The sequence below is a fragment of the Meriones unguiculatus genome, chromosome 18 (assembly GCF_030254825.1).
Source record: "Meriones unguiculatus strain TT.TT164.6M chromosome 18, Bangor_MerUng_6.1, whole genome shotgun sequence".
NCBI lineage: Eukaryota > Metazoa > Chordata > Mammalia > Rodentia > Muridae > Meriones > Meriones unguiculatus.
The window spans coordinates 62703569-62715975 of NC_083365.1; positions in this window are offsets into that span (position 1 = coordinate 62703569).

Consider the following 12407-nt stretch of genomic DNA (forward strand, 5'->3'; position numbering starts at 1 on the left):
GAAAATAACATGTCCATAGAGTCCTCAGTCACCTTTGGTTCTTCCATTCTCTTTGCCCCTCTTCCACAACAATGCTTGAGTCTTGAGAAAAGTGGTAAAATACAAATGTGCCACTCCACCATCTCTTACCCTTAGAGCTCTACCACCCAAACTATTCATTTCAGCGTGTTCTTCAAATAGCAATGATAAAATATCTCCAAGTCCCTTTGAAGTTCAGAAAGGAACACATTCATTAACAGAAATTTGCAAGGACTAAAGAGATAACTCAGTCAGTAAAGAGTTTGTCTTGAAAGCACGACTATCTGATTTTTATCCCCAGCATTCAATGAATACTAGAACCGTGCTGATGTGTACCAGTAACCAAAGACTTAGGGAGACAGAGACAAGCGGAATCCAGGAGCTCACAGCCATCAGTGTCTCATGGACCAACCACAGGCCACTGAAACACCCTGACTCCAAAAACAAAATGGAGTACATCTAAGAAACAATACCCAGATTGTTTTCTGGCTCTAGTACAGGCACTTACACATAAGATCACACATATAAGCATGTTTTCACACACGCAAAGAAATAACACATACCTTTCAGATATGAAAATGCTAAGAGCCACAGAGTAGATACAAGTATAGAAATCTATATCTGCCTTTCTCTTCTTACATTTGGTAGGTCTTTAAGAGAAACAATAATCAAACTAATGTTTTTTTCTTTGTGTACATGAGTGTAAATGTGCATTTTCAATATTATGTGGGTATATATGTTGGGGTGTACATGCATGTGTGTATACTGTTTTCTTCTAAAATATTCATTCTCAATCTGTGGGCCATGACCCGTTGAGTGTCAAATGACCCTTTTACAGGGGTCACCAAACACCCCTGGAAAACACAGGAAAAAAAAAGTGTTCTGTCCATAGAACTTATATACAAAAGCTGGACACAGAGGTGAGTACATGTTCTCTCGATGCTGGAAGGGTTGAGGTTTATTCAGACTAGACTATTTGACAGGTTTTAAGCCAATGACAGCCAGGTGGGGCAGCATAGTAAATGACTCCCAAGGTTGACCTGTGGCCCTTACATATACACATATAAACACATACAGAGACACATGCACCTTCACACATAGGAAAGTACACATGAGCACATACACACATAGTAGGACATGGAGAAAGAGCTAACGATAGTCATGAAAAGTACATACCGGGCTATAAATATTCATGTATATTAGACAATGTGTTCTATCTCTACGAATTTTTGTGCTGAGAAGATCAGTTTGCCGACAAAGCAGGAGAGTGTGTGCCAAGCACCCAGTCTGCTGGCAGTAATTAGAACCTTACTGGATCTTACAGAGAAGGATATAAAATTAGCTATTATGATTTGCATATACATACATCCTGAAGCAATAATAAAAGATTGAAATATCTTGGTCTTGATAAACACTGGGTGCTGACTTACAGAAATAAAGGCAGCAAGATCCCTAAGAAAGCTTCGTCTGCATTCAGTCCCATTTATAAGATATGGACCACGTTTTGTCACTTGAAGTCCCCTCAAGAGGTGCCATCGCCTGCTCCATTGGAGATGGATGATGATGTTTCTGTTGGTCCCTGATAGTCAATATTCAAAAGATATAAAAGCAGCCAGAATTAAACTAGCAGAAGAAGACTAGTGAGTGATATGAAATTATTATGTGTATGTCCCCTTTGAATTCATATGTTCAATCCCCTTGCATAGCATGATAGTATTTGGAAGTGAGGCCATTGAAAGCCAATTTATTCATGAAAATGGAGTCCTTGGGAACAGGGTTAGTATCTTTTTGAAATGAACTCAAGGGAACTTATGAGAAAGTAAAGTTATTCCAGTGTACAGAACACGACACAAATTTATATTTCATTTATATCTATTCTATGTCTAAACAGCCTGAAGTGATTTTGAGGTCTTCCAGATGCACATCTCATCTGCTTCAAAATCCCAAAAGCCATTTTCCAATGTGGTGAAGATGTCAGAGCCTTAAGAGGGAAGGTGAAGAGTCTTGGATAGGTGTAGATGAGAAGGCTGCTTTGTTCCATTCTTTCCAACAGCTTGACATTGACACCCATGCACTTCTGATTGTCAGGGAGAATAACGTAGTCTGTACTACAAAGCCAGCTGAATTGAATCTTCATGTTCCAATTTCCATATAACAAAAATAATAGTGAATAAAATCGATTCAACAAAGGTGCAAGTACGGAGATGCATAGTTTTTAAAATAAGTTTTCTGCACTAAAGTAATTTAAGTACACAGAAAGTAAGACTATTAAGAGCTTATAGATTCTTATTTTACTGTTCATATTTTTCCTTTATTTATTATCATTTCCAGATGCTAATTTTACTAACTACATATGTATTGCTATGAAGAAAAAATCTAGGTTTAGCATATTAATAATACAGCAATGGCTTCATCTTCACCTACACCCTTGTCTTAGTTTCTCTTTTGCTGCTGTGATAAATACTCTAAAGAAAGCAACTTCTGTGAGAAAGTGTGTATGCTTGCTCACAATTTAAGGATGCGGGACATTATAGCAGAAGAATCAAGGCAGGGAAATTGAATCAGTTAGTCACACGGCATCCACAATTAGAAAGCAGAGAGATAAACGCCTGTGGTTAGCTCACTGTTGCAGTTTTATGCATTCTAGAATTCCATCTCAGGGAATGATAGTATCCACCGTGGATGGGCCTTCCCACCTCAATTAATTCAACCAAGATAACCACCCATAGGCATATCCAGGGATCCCAATCTACAGTGATTCTAGATTCTATCAAGTTGGCAATAAGTGTTGGCCATCAAAACTTCCAAAAAAATTATGTATCACTCATGAGTTCAATATTTTGTACTTACACACAGTAAAGGAAACCAGGACAGAATGTCATGAAAATCACACCGGGGAACTGAAGCCACCAAAGATTGGCAGTCTTGATGTAGTATCTGAAACACAGAAAGCTGAGAGGTAAAAAACTGATGTTCAGATATTTGGGGTCCTAAACTGTAAAACCTAGAATATTTCATTCTGGCTGATATCACAGCAGAAAAGAAAAGATTTAAAACTGAAAAACCACACAGGGCTTTTTAATCTTCTGTAGTCAATGTCCAGCAGTGGTATTTGTGCTGCATTTTTTTTTCTTTTGGTCTGAATTAAACTAATATTTCCTAACTGTGAAAGCCTGGGGAGGTTGATAGAAAGTATTCCAGGAAGAGCATGTTCATGGGTTTGAGTGAGTAAAGTCTCTCTTTGTGAATACTGATGATGTTAAAGATGGTCCAGAACTTATACAGGCAGACTCCCATGGTGCCTGTCTCTTGCAGCACCCCTCCTTACTTAGAACTGTTACTGATCTGCTCAAGGTTCTATATGCATCCACCATTCTTAGCTGGCAAGTTGAAGAACCCTAGAGCCTCTTTGATATGTCAGGAAAGGTGCTCAAACATTATCAGTGCACACATTTCTCCATTCACTTCTAACATAGTTAATCTTAGTTGTCACCTTGATGGATTCTAGAATTGCCCAACAGCAAACTTTTCGATCACCTGTGAATTTTCTTGATTTGGCTCGCTAAAGTGAGAACACTCATACTGAGCATGTGTGATACCTCTTGACAGTGGCCTAGATGAAAGATCTGAGGTTAAAGCCTTTGCTTTTTGCCTGACTTCCTTTGTGTCACACTAGTAAGTCTACTTACCCCCACCCCCTCCCTGGCTGCTATCACTTCTGTCCTTACCTTACACCAGAACCCAGCTCCTTCACTCTTCCCATGTGAACAGCAGCCAATAGCTCTTCAGGAATCTGCCGGATCTTTTGTACACAGACTATGATGAGGCTGAAACAACAGCCTCAATGACTGCACAGCTACTGGGTTCTCAGATTCTCCAGCGAAAATATAACCACGTTGTGCTTTTCTAGAGCAGTGCTCCCCAGACCTCCTAATGCCGTGATACTTTAATAGTTTTCCTCATGTTGTGGGGACCCCAACCATAAAATTATTTTTCTTGCTACTTCATAACACAAATTTTGCTATTTTTATGAATAAAAATATAAATATCTTTGCTTTCTGTTGGTTTTATGAGACCCCTGTGAAAGGTAGTTTAACCCCCCAAAAGATTATGACCCACAGGTTGAGAATGCCTTTCTAGAGCACTTTGACTACAATGACCTGGCTGCTGTGGAGTTTTTAAGTCGTTTCTGTGTGTTGATTTTGTTTTAGTAGTTTTTACTTAGACTGTTGATTGGTTGGCTGTTTGGGCTTTTTCACATTTTTTAAATTTATTAATTAATTTATTCACTTTATATTCTGATGTTATCCCCCTCACTCCTCTCCTCCCAATTCCACCCTCTCTCTCTCTTCTCCCATGCATTCTCCTCTATTCCTCAGAAAACAGGAGTCGCCCCTACCCACCCACCCACTCGAGATCATTAAGTCACATCAGGACTGACCTTGTCCTCTTCCCCTGAGGACTGGTGAGGCAGCTCCTTCAGAAGGTTAATGACCAAAAGGCATGCAACAGAGTCTAAGTCAGAGTCAGCCCTGTCTGCTTTTACTATGGGACCCACATAACCCCTAAACTGCCCATCTACTACATCTGTGTAGGAGGCCTAGGTCCAGATTATGTATCGTCCTTGGTTGCTGCTTCAGGCTCCACCAGCCCCTCTGGGCCATGGTCAGTTGGCCTTTTTGTGGAACTCCTGTCACCTTCAGGTCCTTTGATCCCTCTCCCCACTTTTCCACAGGACTCCCAACACTTTGCTGTGAGTCTCAGCATCTGCTGTTGGGTAGAGTCTCTCAGAGGATGTCCTATGCTAGGCTCCGATCTGTGAGCATAGCAGAATATCATTAATCGTGTCAGGAACTTGGCTCTCTTCCATGGGATGGGTCTCAGATTGGGCCCTCCTGTATACAAAAGACAAAAGGGCTGAGAAAGAAATTAGGGAAACAACACCCTTCACAATAGCCACAAATGACATAAGGTACCTCGGAGTAACCCTAACCAAGCAAGTCAAAGACTTGTATGAAAAAAATTTCAAGTCTCTGAAGAACGAATTAGAAGAACATATCAGAATATGGAAAGATCTCCCATGCTCATGGCTTGGCAGGATTAACATAGTAAAAATGGCCATCTTACCAAAAGCAATCTACAGATTCAATGCAATTCCCATCAAATTGCCAACACAATTCTTTACAGACCTGGAAAGAAAAATTCTCAACTTCACATGGAATAACAAGAAACCCAGAATTGCTAAAACAATCCTCTACAATAAAAGATCTTCTGGAGGTATCTCCATCCCTGATCTTAAGTTGTACTATAGAGCAACAGTTTTAAAAACTGCATGTTACTGGCATAGAAACAGAATGGTGGATCAATGGAACCAAACAGAGGACCCAGAAATAAACCCACACACTTATGGACACCTGATCTTTGACAAAGACGTCAAAACATCCTAAAATTTTGTCAGATGCTGAAATATCTGAAAAGTCTTCCATATTCTTTCCAAAAACTCTTGAGTATTCTGCATACTTTTAATGCTTTCCACGACCACCCTCTGTTCCTTCTTCCTCCCACCTTCCTTCAACAAACTAAATTTCCTTTTTTTCTTTCTCTCGTGTTTTGTTTTGATCTGTTTGATAGAGCATTGTTCTGATAAACACACATTTCTTTTATTGTTTCCCTTTCTCTTCTATTGCTGTCATGTTTGTGGTTGGTGATTTATTTAATGTTATTTTCCAATGTTAGTTCATGAAGATTTCTGGTCTGCTTTCTAGATCTAGCCAATCTTTGGTTTTGACACATGGTGTGGAATGTAAGAGATATCTACAAGTTTCTCATCTTAGTTTCATACCATGTCTTTTAATACTTGGCTACTTGTTGTTTCCAAACACTTTCCTTGCTTTTCTGTTAAAATTTTATTGATAGCAAAGGATCAAAAATGTACACAAATTCTCCCATACCTGGCCTGCTTTTGGATCTTTCAAGTCTCTGGCTTTGACCCATAAAGAGGGATGGAAGAGATATTTACATGTTTCTGAGAACAGATGGTAATTGAAATTCAAAGATTGTTTATTAGAATGCTTAAAATTGTGGATGCTGTCAGCATTTAACAATTATGATTATCTGAGAAAGGAGAGATTAAGGTATCCATACAAATTGATCACATTATCTGAGTCCTGATCACCTGCTTTTACTTAGTGAAGACACCTTTATTGCTGGTGTGTAATGGTTTCCTTTAATAATAAAACCTTCCAATTCTGAGAGAAGCTCATTAAGACACGGGATATTTGCAGAAATGTAGAACAACAAGATGTTCTAAGAGGAGGTAAAACATTTAATCATACAGGGAAGTTCATTAAAATTAGGAACTAAACAACTCAGTGGCTTTAAAATTTTTCTAAAACTGGCTGGATACACTAGGCCTCTCTGCTTCTAAACGCATATAAGCTGTAAGGACTGCTGAGAGCCACTCCTAGAACAGCAGATCTGCTATAAAAGCCTGAGAAAGGACACTTTTCCAAATTGGTGAGCTGCTTGCAGGCTATATAGTATCCTCCAGTTTTTTATGAGATATCACCTGTGCTGGGCGCTGGCAGCTTTGGTAATGCAGCTGTCTTTAAGTCATCCCTGACCTTATATGTATTCTCTTACCCATAATTCTTCAATTAGCCCCAGTAAAACTTATTGGTTCATCAAATTAGTGACTATTTTGGTATCCTTCTGTTGGTCTGTTATCAGTTTCCTGTTGAATAAGTAGATGCTTGCTCATGTCTCCATTTCATAATGTCACACAATACATGATACAATAAAATGCAGTGAAGGTGAAGTAGCTTTGGTGGGCTATGCCAAAGTGTAGTCTTGAGAAATTATGCCACACAACAGATCTAGTCTGGGAGAAGGGGGAGCAAGAAGGCATCTCTAAGTGGGGACAAAATGTGAGAAAGAGACAGACAGACAAGGATACAGACAGTGAGACTGAGAGAGGGAATGAAAGAGAGCAGATAGTGAAAGAGGATGTCAAGGGATAAAAGATTGAGACACACACACGAGAAAGAGAGAAAGAGAAAGCAAGAGAGAGAGAGAGAGAGTCTACATGAAAGAGGTCTGGGGTGGATGGGGGCCCTTGTATGCACAGCAGCTAGAACACCTGGTGGACCTTGTGGCTGACATGATGACATAAGCTTCTGCTGGGTCTCTGTGGGCAGGCCAGTGGGGATGCCTGTTTGCTCTCAGTAGCTGCCATGAGAAACAACCTAGAGTTCTTTGGTCAATGTGTGATCCTGCCCATTGCTTCTCTAGTAAAGATGTTCTTAACAAGTTGTAAACCTCTTTCTGGATAAAGTTCTCTGATTGACCAGCCTAACATTAGGCTTTTTCTTCTCTGAGCAAGAGATTCCTGGAGAAATCCTACTTTCTAAGAGTCCATTATTTCAAGAAATGAGCAAAAGGGAGGACACAAATGCCTCTTTAGAATGTCTTTAACCTGCCAGGTTAAGTGCAGTCACATTGAGAGAGATTCCTAATCTCTGTGTTTTGTGAAGACACATTGAGATTCCATCTGATCCAGTACCATCTGGTGTTAAAATGTGAGTAGCTTCAGGCAATGTCTGTTCAGGTAAGCTATGAACACCAAGGGTAATACCTGTGGAATGGGCTGTGTGACAAGAGAGAACGGGGCATAGATGCTTATTCTGCTTTGCAGAATTTCACTTTTTCAATATACAAGTGGAGTCTGTCTTCTCAGTCTGTTTTGACTGTTGTTGGAAATCAATCATGTTTTATGTTTACCCCTAATTAGCAGTCAGACTCTGTAATCATATATTAGCTCTATGGATAAGCGTCTTTGCTAATGGATGAGTTCCTTAGAAAGAAGACAGCAGAAACTGTGTGATGCATTGGAACTCTACGTCTACAGCTTCCCCAGCTAGGGGTCCCAGAAAACAAGATGGGACTTGAGGTTCTGCCTGGCTTTCTGTGATGTGTGTGCACATGTGCTTTCTGTGTGTATTGTGTGTACTGTGTTCATTTGTATATAGGTATACCTGCATTTGGAGTGCAGAAGTCAAGTCTCTTTATCATTCTGCATCTTAAATATTGTTTTTTATTGTTGCTTTTTAAATTTTATTTTCTATTTTAGTTTATGTGTCTGTTTGGCCTGAATGAATGTTTAGATCCACAGTAACACTGGAAATCCACAGAGACCAAAAGAAGTCATCAGATAGTTACAGACAACTATAAGTTACAAAGCAGGTAATGGAAACTGAACCTCTGTAATAGCAGCAAGTACTCTTAATAACTAAGCCACCTCTCCAGTTCCCACCTTGAATTTTGATACTGAGTCTGTTCCTGAACTAAAAAATTTTCCTTACATTTTTTAGTGCTTTTTTTTTTCAGAAAGAATGAAGATCAACAAATGTAAATAACTTTCAGGTTACTATATACACCTCATTCATGCTAATTCTTAGCATTGATTATTTTCTTTAAAAATTACCATCTTTTCATGTTAGACTAAAACAATATACCTTATTTTATTTTTTTCCAAAATATAATTGAGAAAATATGGGCAAAGGTAAGTATATGTGGCATTTAGGAGTGTGGATAATATTTAAATGCTTATGCTGCTCATCAAGCTGCATTATGTCCTTTATAAAGAGTAAGAGAACAGAAAATAAAATTAATAATAAATAAGAGAAAAGTCATGGCTGAGTAACATTAGGACTACTTCTATTCATAGTAACAAGGATAAATGTATTCATCTTACTTCAATAGAAAACTAACATTATAAAGATTTTCACTGATAAATTCCATAAAGTACATCATCAAGGTGCCTCTATGGATAAAGTCTCAGGACAAAGTAAGCCTCCTGACCTGAGTTTAACGCCCAGGACCCACATGGTGGAATGAAAGAATACATTCCTTCAGGCTTTCTTTGTCTTCCACTTGCACAATATGGTATGAATGTGTGTGGACATATAGATACACACAATGCACACATAAACAAACAAATACATGAATGAAATTTAAAATGAGCAGAGAGAGTTTTTCATATGTTTACTTCTGAAGCACATGAATAACATAATTCTAAAAAAGTTAAAGCCAGTATATAGTAGCAGAAAGTATTCTGTCTATTGTAGAATAAGGATCTTAACATTCTTGTGTCAGTAAAATAGGATGCTGATAAAGAGTTAATAATAGCTTTTTGGACTGACTTAAAAATATGAATCATTTTTTTTACTGTTTGTAATAATACTTTTGTTAATTGGTGTAAATAATATAAATTTATTTGATTTTTTATGATGTTCTATTGCTCAGTCTAATAGAGTATATGGTAATTTATTTGTCATGCTCACTGCTTAGAAAGTCTAACATTCTGAAAATAGTGAAAAACACAAATCATTTAAAATAGTGCTTAGCACAGTGTAGAGTCAATGTTTTATGTTTGTTTAAACTAAAACTGGGTCCTGGAGAAATAGGTAAGTGGCTCTTGCAGAGGTATAAAACCCTGTTTCTAGAACCTATGTCAGGCAGCTCACAACTGCCTAAAACTCTAGTTCCAGGAGATATAATGCCCTCTGCTGGCCACTGGAGCATAGAATACATGAAACTCACATAGGCATATACACAACAATTTAAAATGTAAATAAACACATATTTAAAAAACTAACTTGTGCCTGTGCTGTGTAAGTACAGAAAATGTAGTTTCAGGGGTAGTTTGAAAGATTGGAAAAATGGAGCCCTTGCTTCTTCCATAAGCTTCCGACGATGTTCATTAAAGAGATTTATTCTACCCTTATTATGAGGTTTAATTATGATTAACTGACTTCATGGGATTCAGAATCACCAGGTAAACAGACCTCTAGGCATGCCTGTAAGGAGCTCTCTATATTGGATTAACTAACACAGGAATACCCATTCTGAACCATAACATGTGATGGGTTTTTGCATAAAATAAAATAGAGAAAATGAACAGAGCAGCAGCATTCATCATTGCTCCCTGACTGTGGATGAATTGTGACCAGACACCTAGTATCACTGTTGCCATGACTTCTCTGTCCTGATGGATTATACACTCAACAACAACAACAAACAAAACAAAACAACAACAAAATGCCACAAAACTGAGCCAAAATAAACTTTTGCTTCCTTAAGTTGTTTTGTCAGATATTTTGTCATAATGATGAGAAAAATCACTGATACCAATTGATTAGACATTTTGAAATTTTCCTTATCTTACATCCATCTACTTGGGTATGACCATATTGCCTACATATAGAATAGTAATACCCTTTGATTTCCCTTACGGAAGCACTGCTGAGGATCTTAATTGTTATGTACTTGTTATGTTGCATAAAAGCAAGTCAAACACGACAAAACTTTATAAGGTTCAGAATCACCAAGTCTAAATTTATCCCAGGCTATAACCCAGTCGAACAGTTATATGATGGTCCCAAAACAAGCTTGGCTGCTATATAGGGATTCCATTCCTGTGAATGGTTCTCTTCTGTAAGAATTCAGATTGTCCCTGCCCTCCTGCAAGACTCTTCACTTTTTCGAACTTAAGAAGAGGGAGTGTGGGTGGGACTGGGAGGAGACCAGGGAGAGAGCTGAAGTGGGGATACAAAGTGAATAAATTATAATAAATAAATACATAAATTAAATTAAATTTGAAAAAGAATAGAGTGTTTAAACCATAAAAAAAGAAGTTAAGAAGAAGGGGAGGGGACAAGGAGGAGGAGGAGAAGAAAGAGAAGGAGGAAGAGGAGAAGAAGAGAGTGCAGGTGTATATGAAACCTACTTAAATCAACTTCTCAACTCTCTACATATCAGGCTTCTTCTTCCAATGCTGCTTTCACTTATTGCAATTCTGAGTCCTCTCCTTTCTGATCTGTCTGCTGGGGACAGACACTTTGCCCACAACTCTATGAGTTCTTTTCAGTGCACCTAATTCCCTCAGATCATTCCTTCCAGCCCAACGTAAGTTTCTCATGCATGCACCATATCTTCTACTGATACGTGAAAAGAACTCTGCAATTTTCCAATATTGTTGCTCTCTGTTTGTCTTTCTTCATTGAAACTCCATTCTATGAAGTCCAGGCAGATATATCTCCTAGGTTTTGGGCTCTGTTTCCTTAGCCCACTCTTTCCAGAATGCATTAACCTGGGCTTAAGGCAGTGCTTTTTATTGTATAGTTTCCTGAAAATATTGTTTTATTTCTTTTTCCTAATATTTGATTCCTATCACTCAATCTCAGCTAGAAATAAAAATACTCCACAAACGCTATTCTGAAATGTATACTTCTGTATATTGTTTCCCTCACATTTATATCATTTTATTTAATTTACCGAGGGTTTTTTTGGAGGTGATCCATGACACCTAAAGATATGCAATGCATGGAGCTCTCTTCCAAGACAAGATTAGTGCATTGGGATAGCTTCTTAAGGGACAAACAGGAGATAAAATACAGGCAGAACTCTGATGTGAATATTTGGCATACCTACTACACATTGCAATGATACAAGAAATACATTCTTGTCAAAGCAAATCATCTGCAAGTCGGAAGACACTAAGTGAGCAGTTTCCTGAGTCACCACAGTTCTTCATGAGAAATAACAATGGAGAGGATGTTGGTGATAGAGAATGATTTTTAACTAATAATGAGAGTAGGAGAGTGTAATGGAGAGACAAGATAGTGGCGAGAAAATTCTAAGGTGAGAGACTATGATCCTGAGAACAGAAAATGGTGTTAAAAGACGATACGGAGAGAGGACAATGGTGACAGAATGTGATGGTCATAGATGTGACAGTAAAGAAAGTGATGGATACAGAGAATTGTGGTAAGAAAAGATGATGGAGAAGATAGAACAATGCTAAAGAGAAGTTGTTGGTGAAAGAGTGGTGCTAAGGATGAAGGAGAGATGATGATAGAGAAAGATGATGATGAAGACAGAAGGTGATGAGGACATAGCAGGATGTTGAGAGAACATGATGTTGAAGGGGATGGTCCAGAGAGCAAGATGTTGGCATAGAATGATGGTGACTGAGGGTAAGGTTGAGAGAGGGTGGATGGTAACGTGTTGAAATTAAGGGAGGGTTACAAAAAGAGAAAGAATGATAATGACAGAGAATGATTAGAAGAGAGAATGCAGGTAATGGTGAGAATGAATGGTGATGAGATAGAAGAAGGTGAGGGGATCATGGTTGAGTCTGTCTTTTTTTTTATTTTTTATTTTTCAATGCAGTTTATTCAGGAACATTGAACAATCCTCGGACCCCGGGGAAAGCCAGCCCACAGCTTAAATAGCCTCTGGGTAGCCAACCCAGGCGTGCCACGGGGGCAATGCAGATAGGTCCACATACATGGAAGCAAGCCAGATCCTCAGCCTTAGCCAAATGTGGA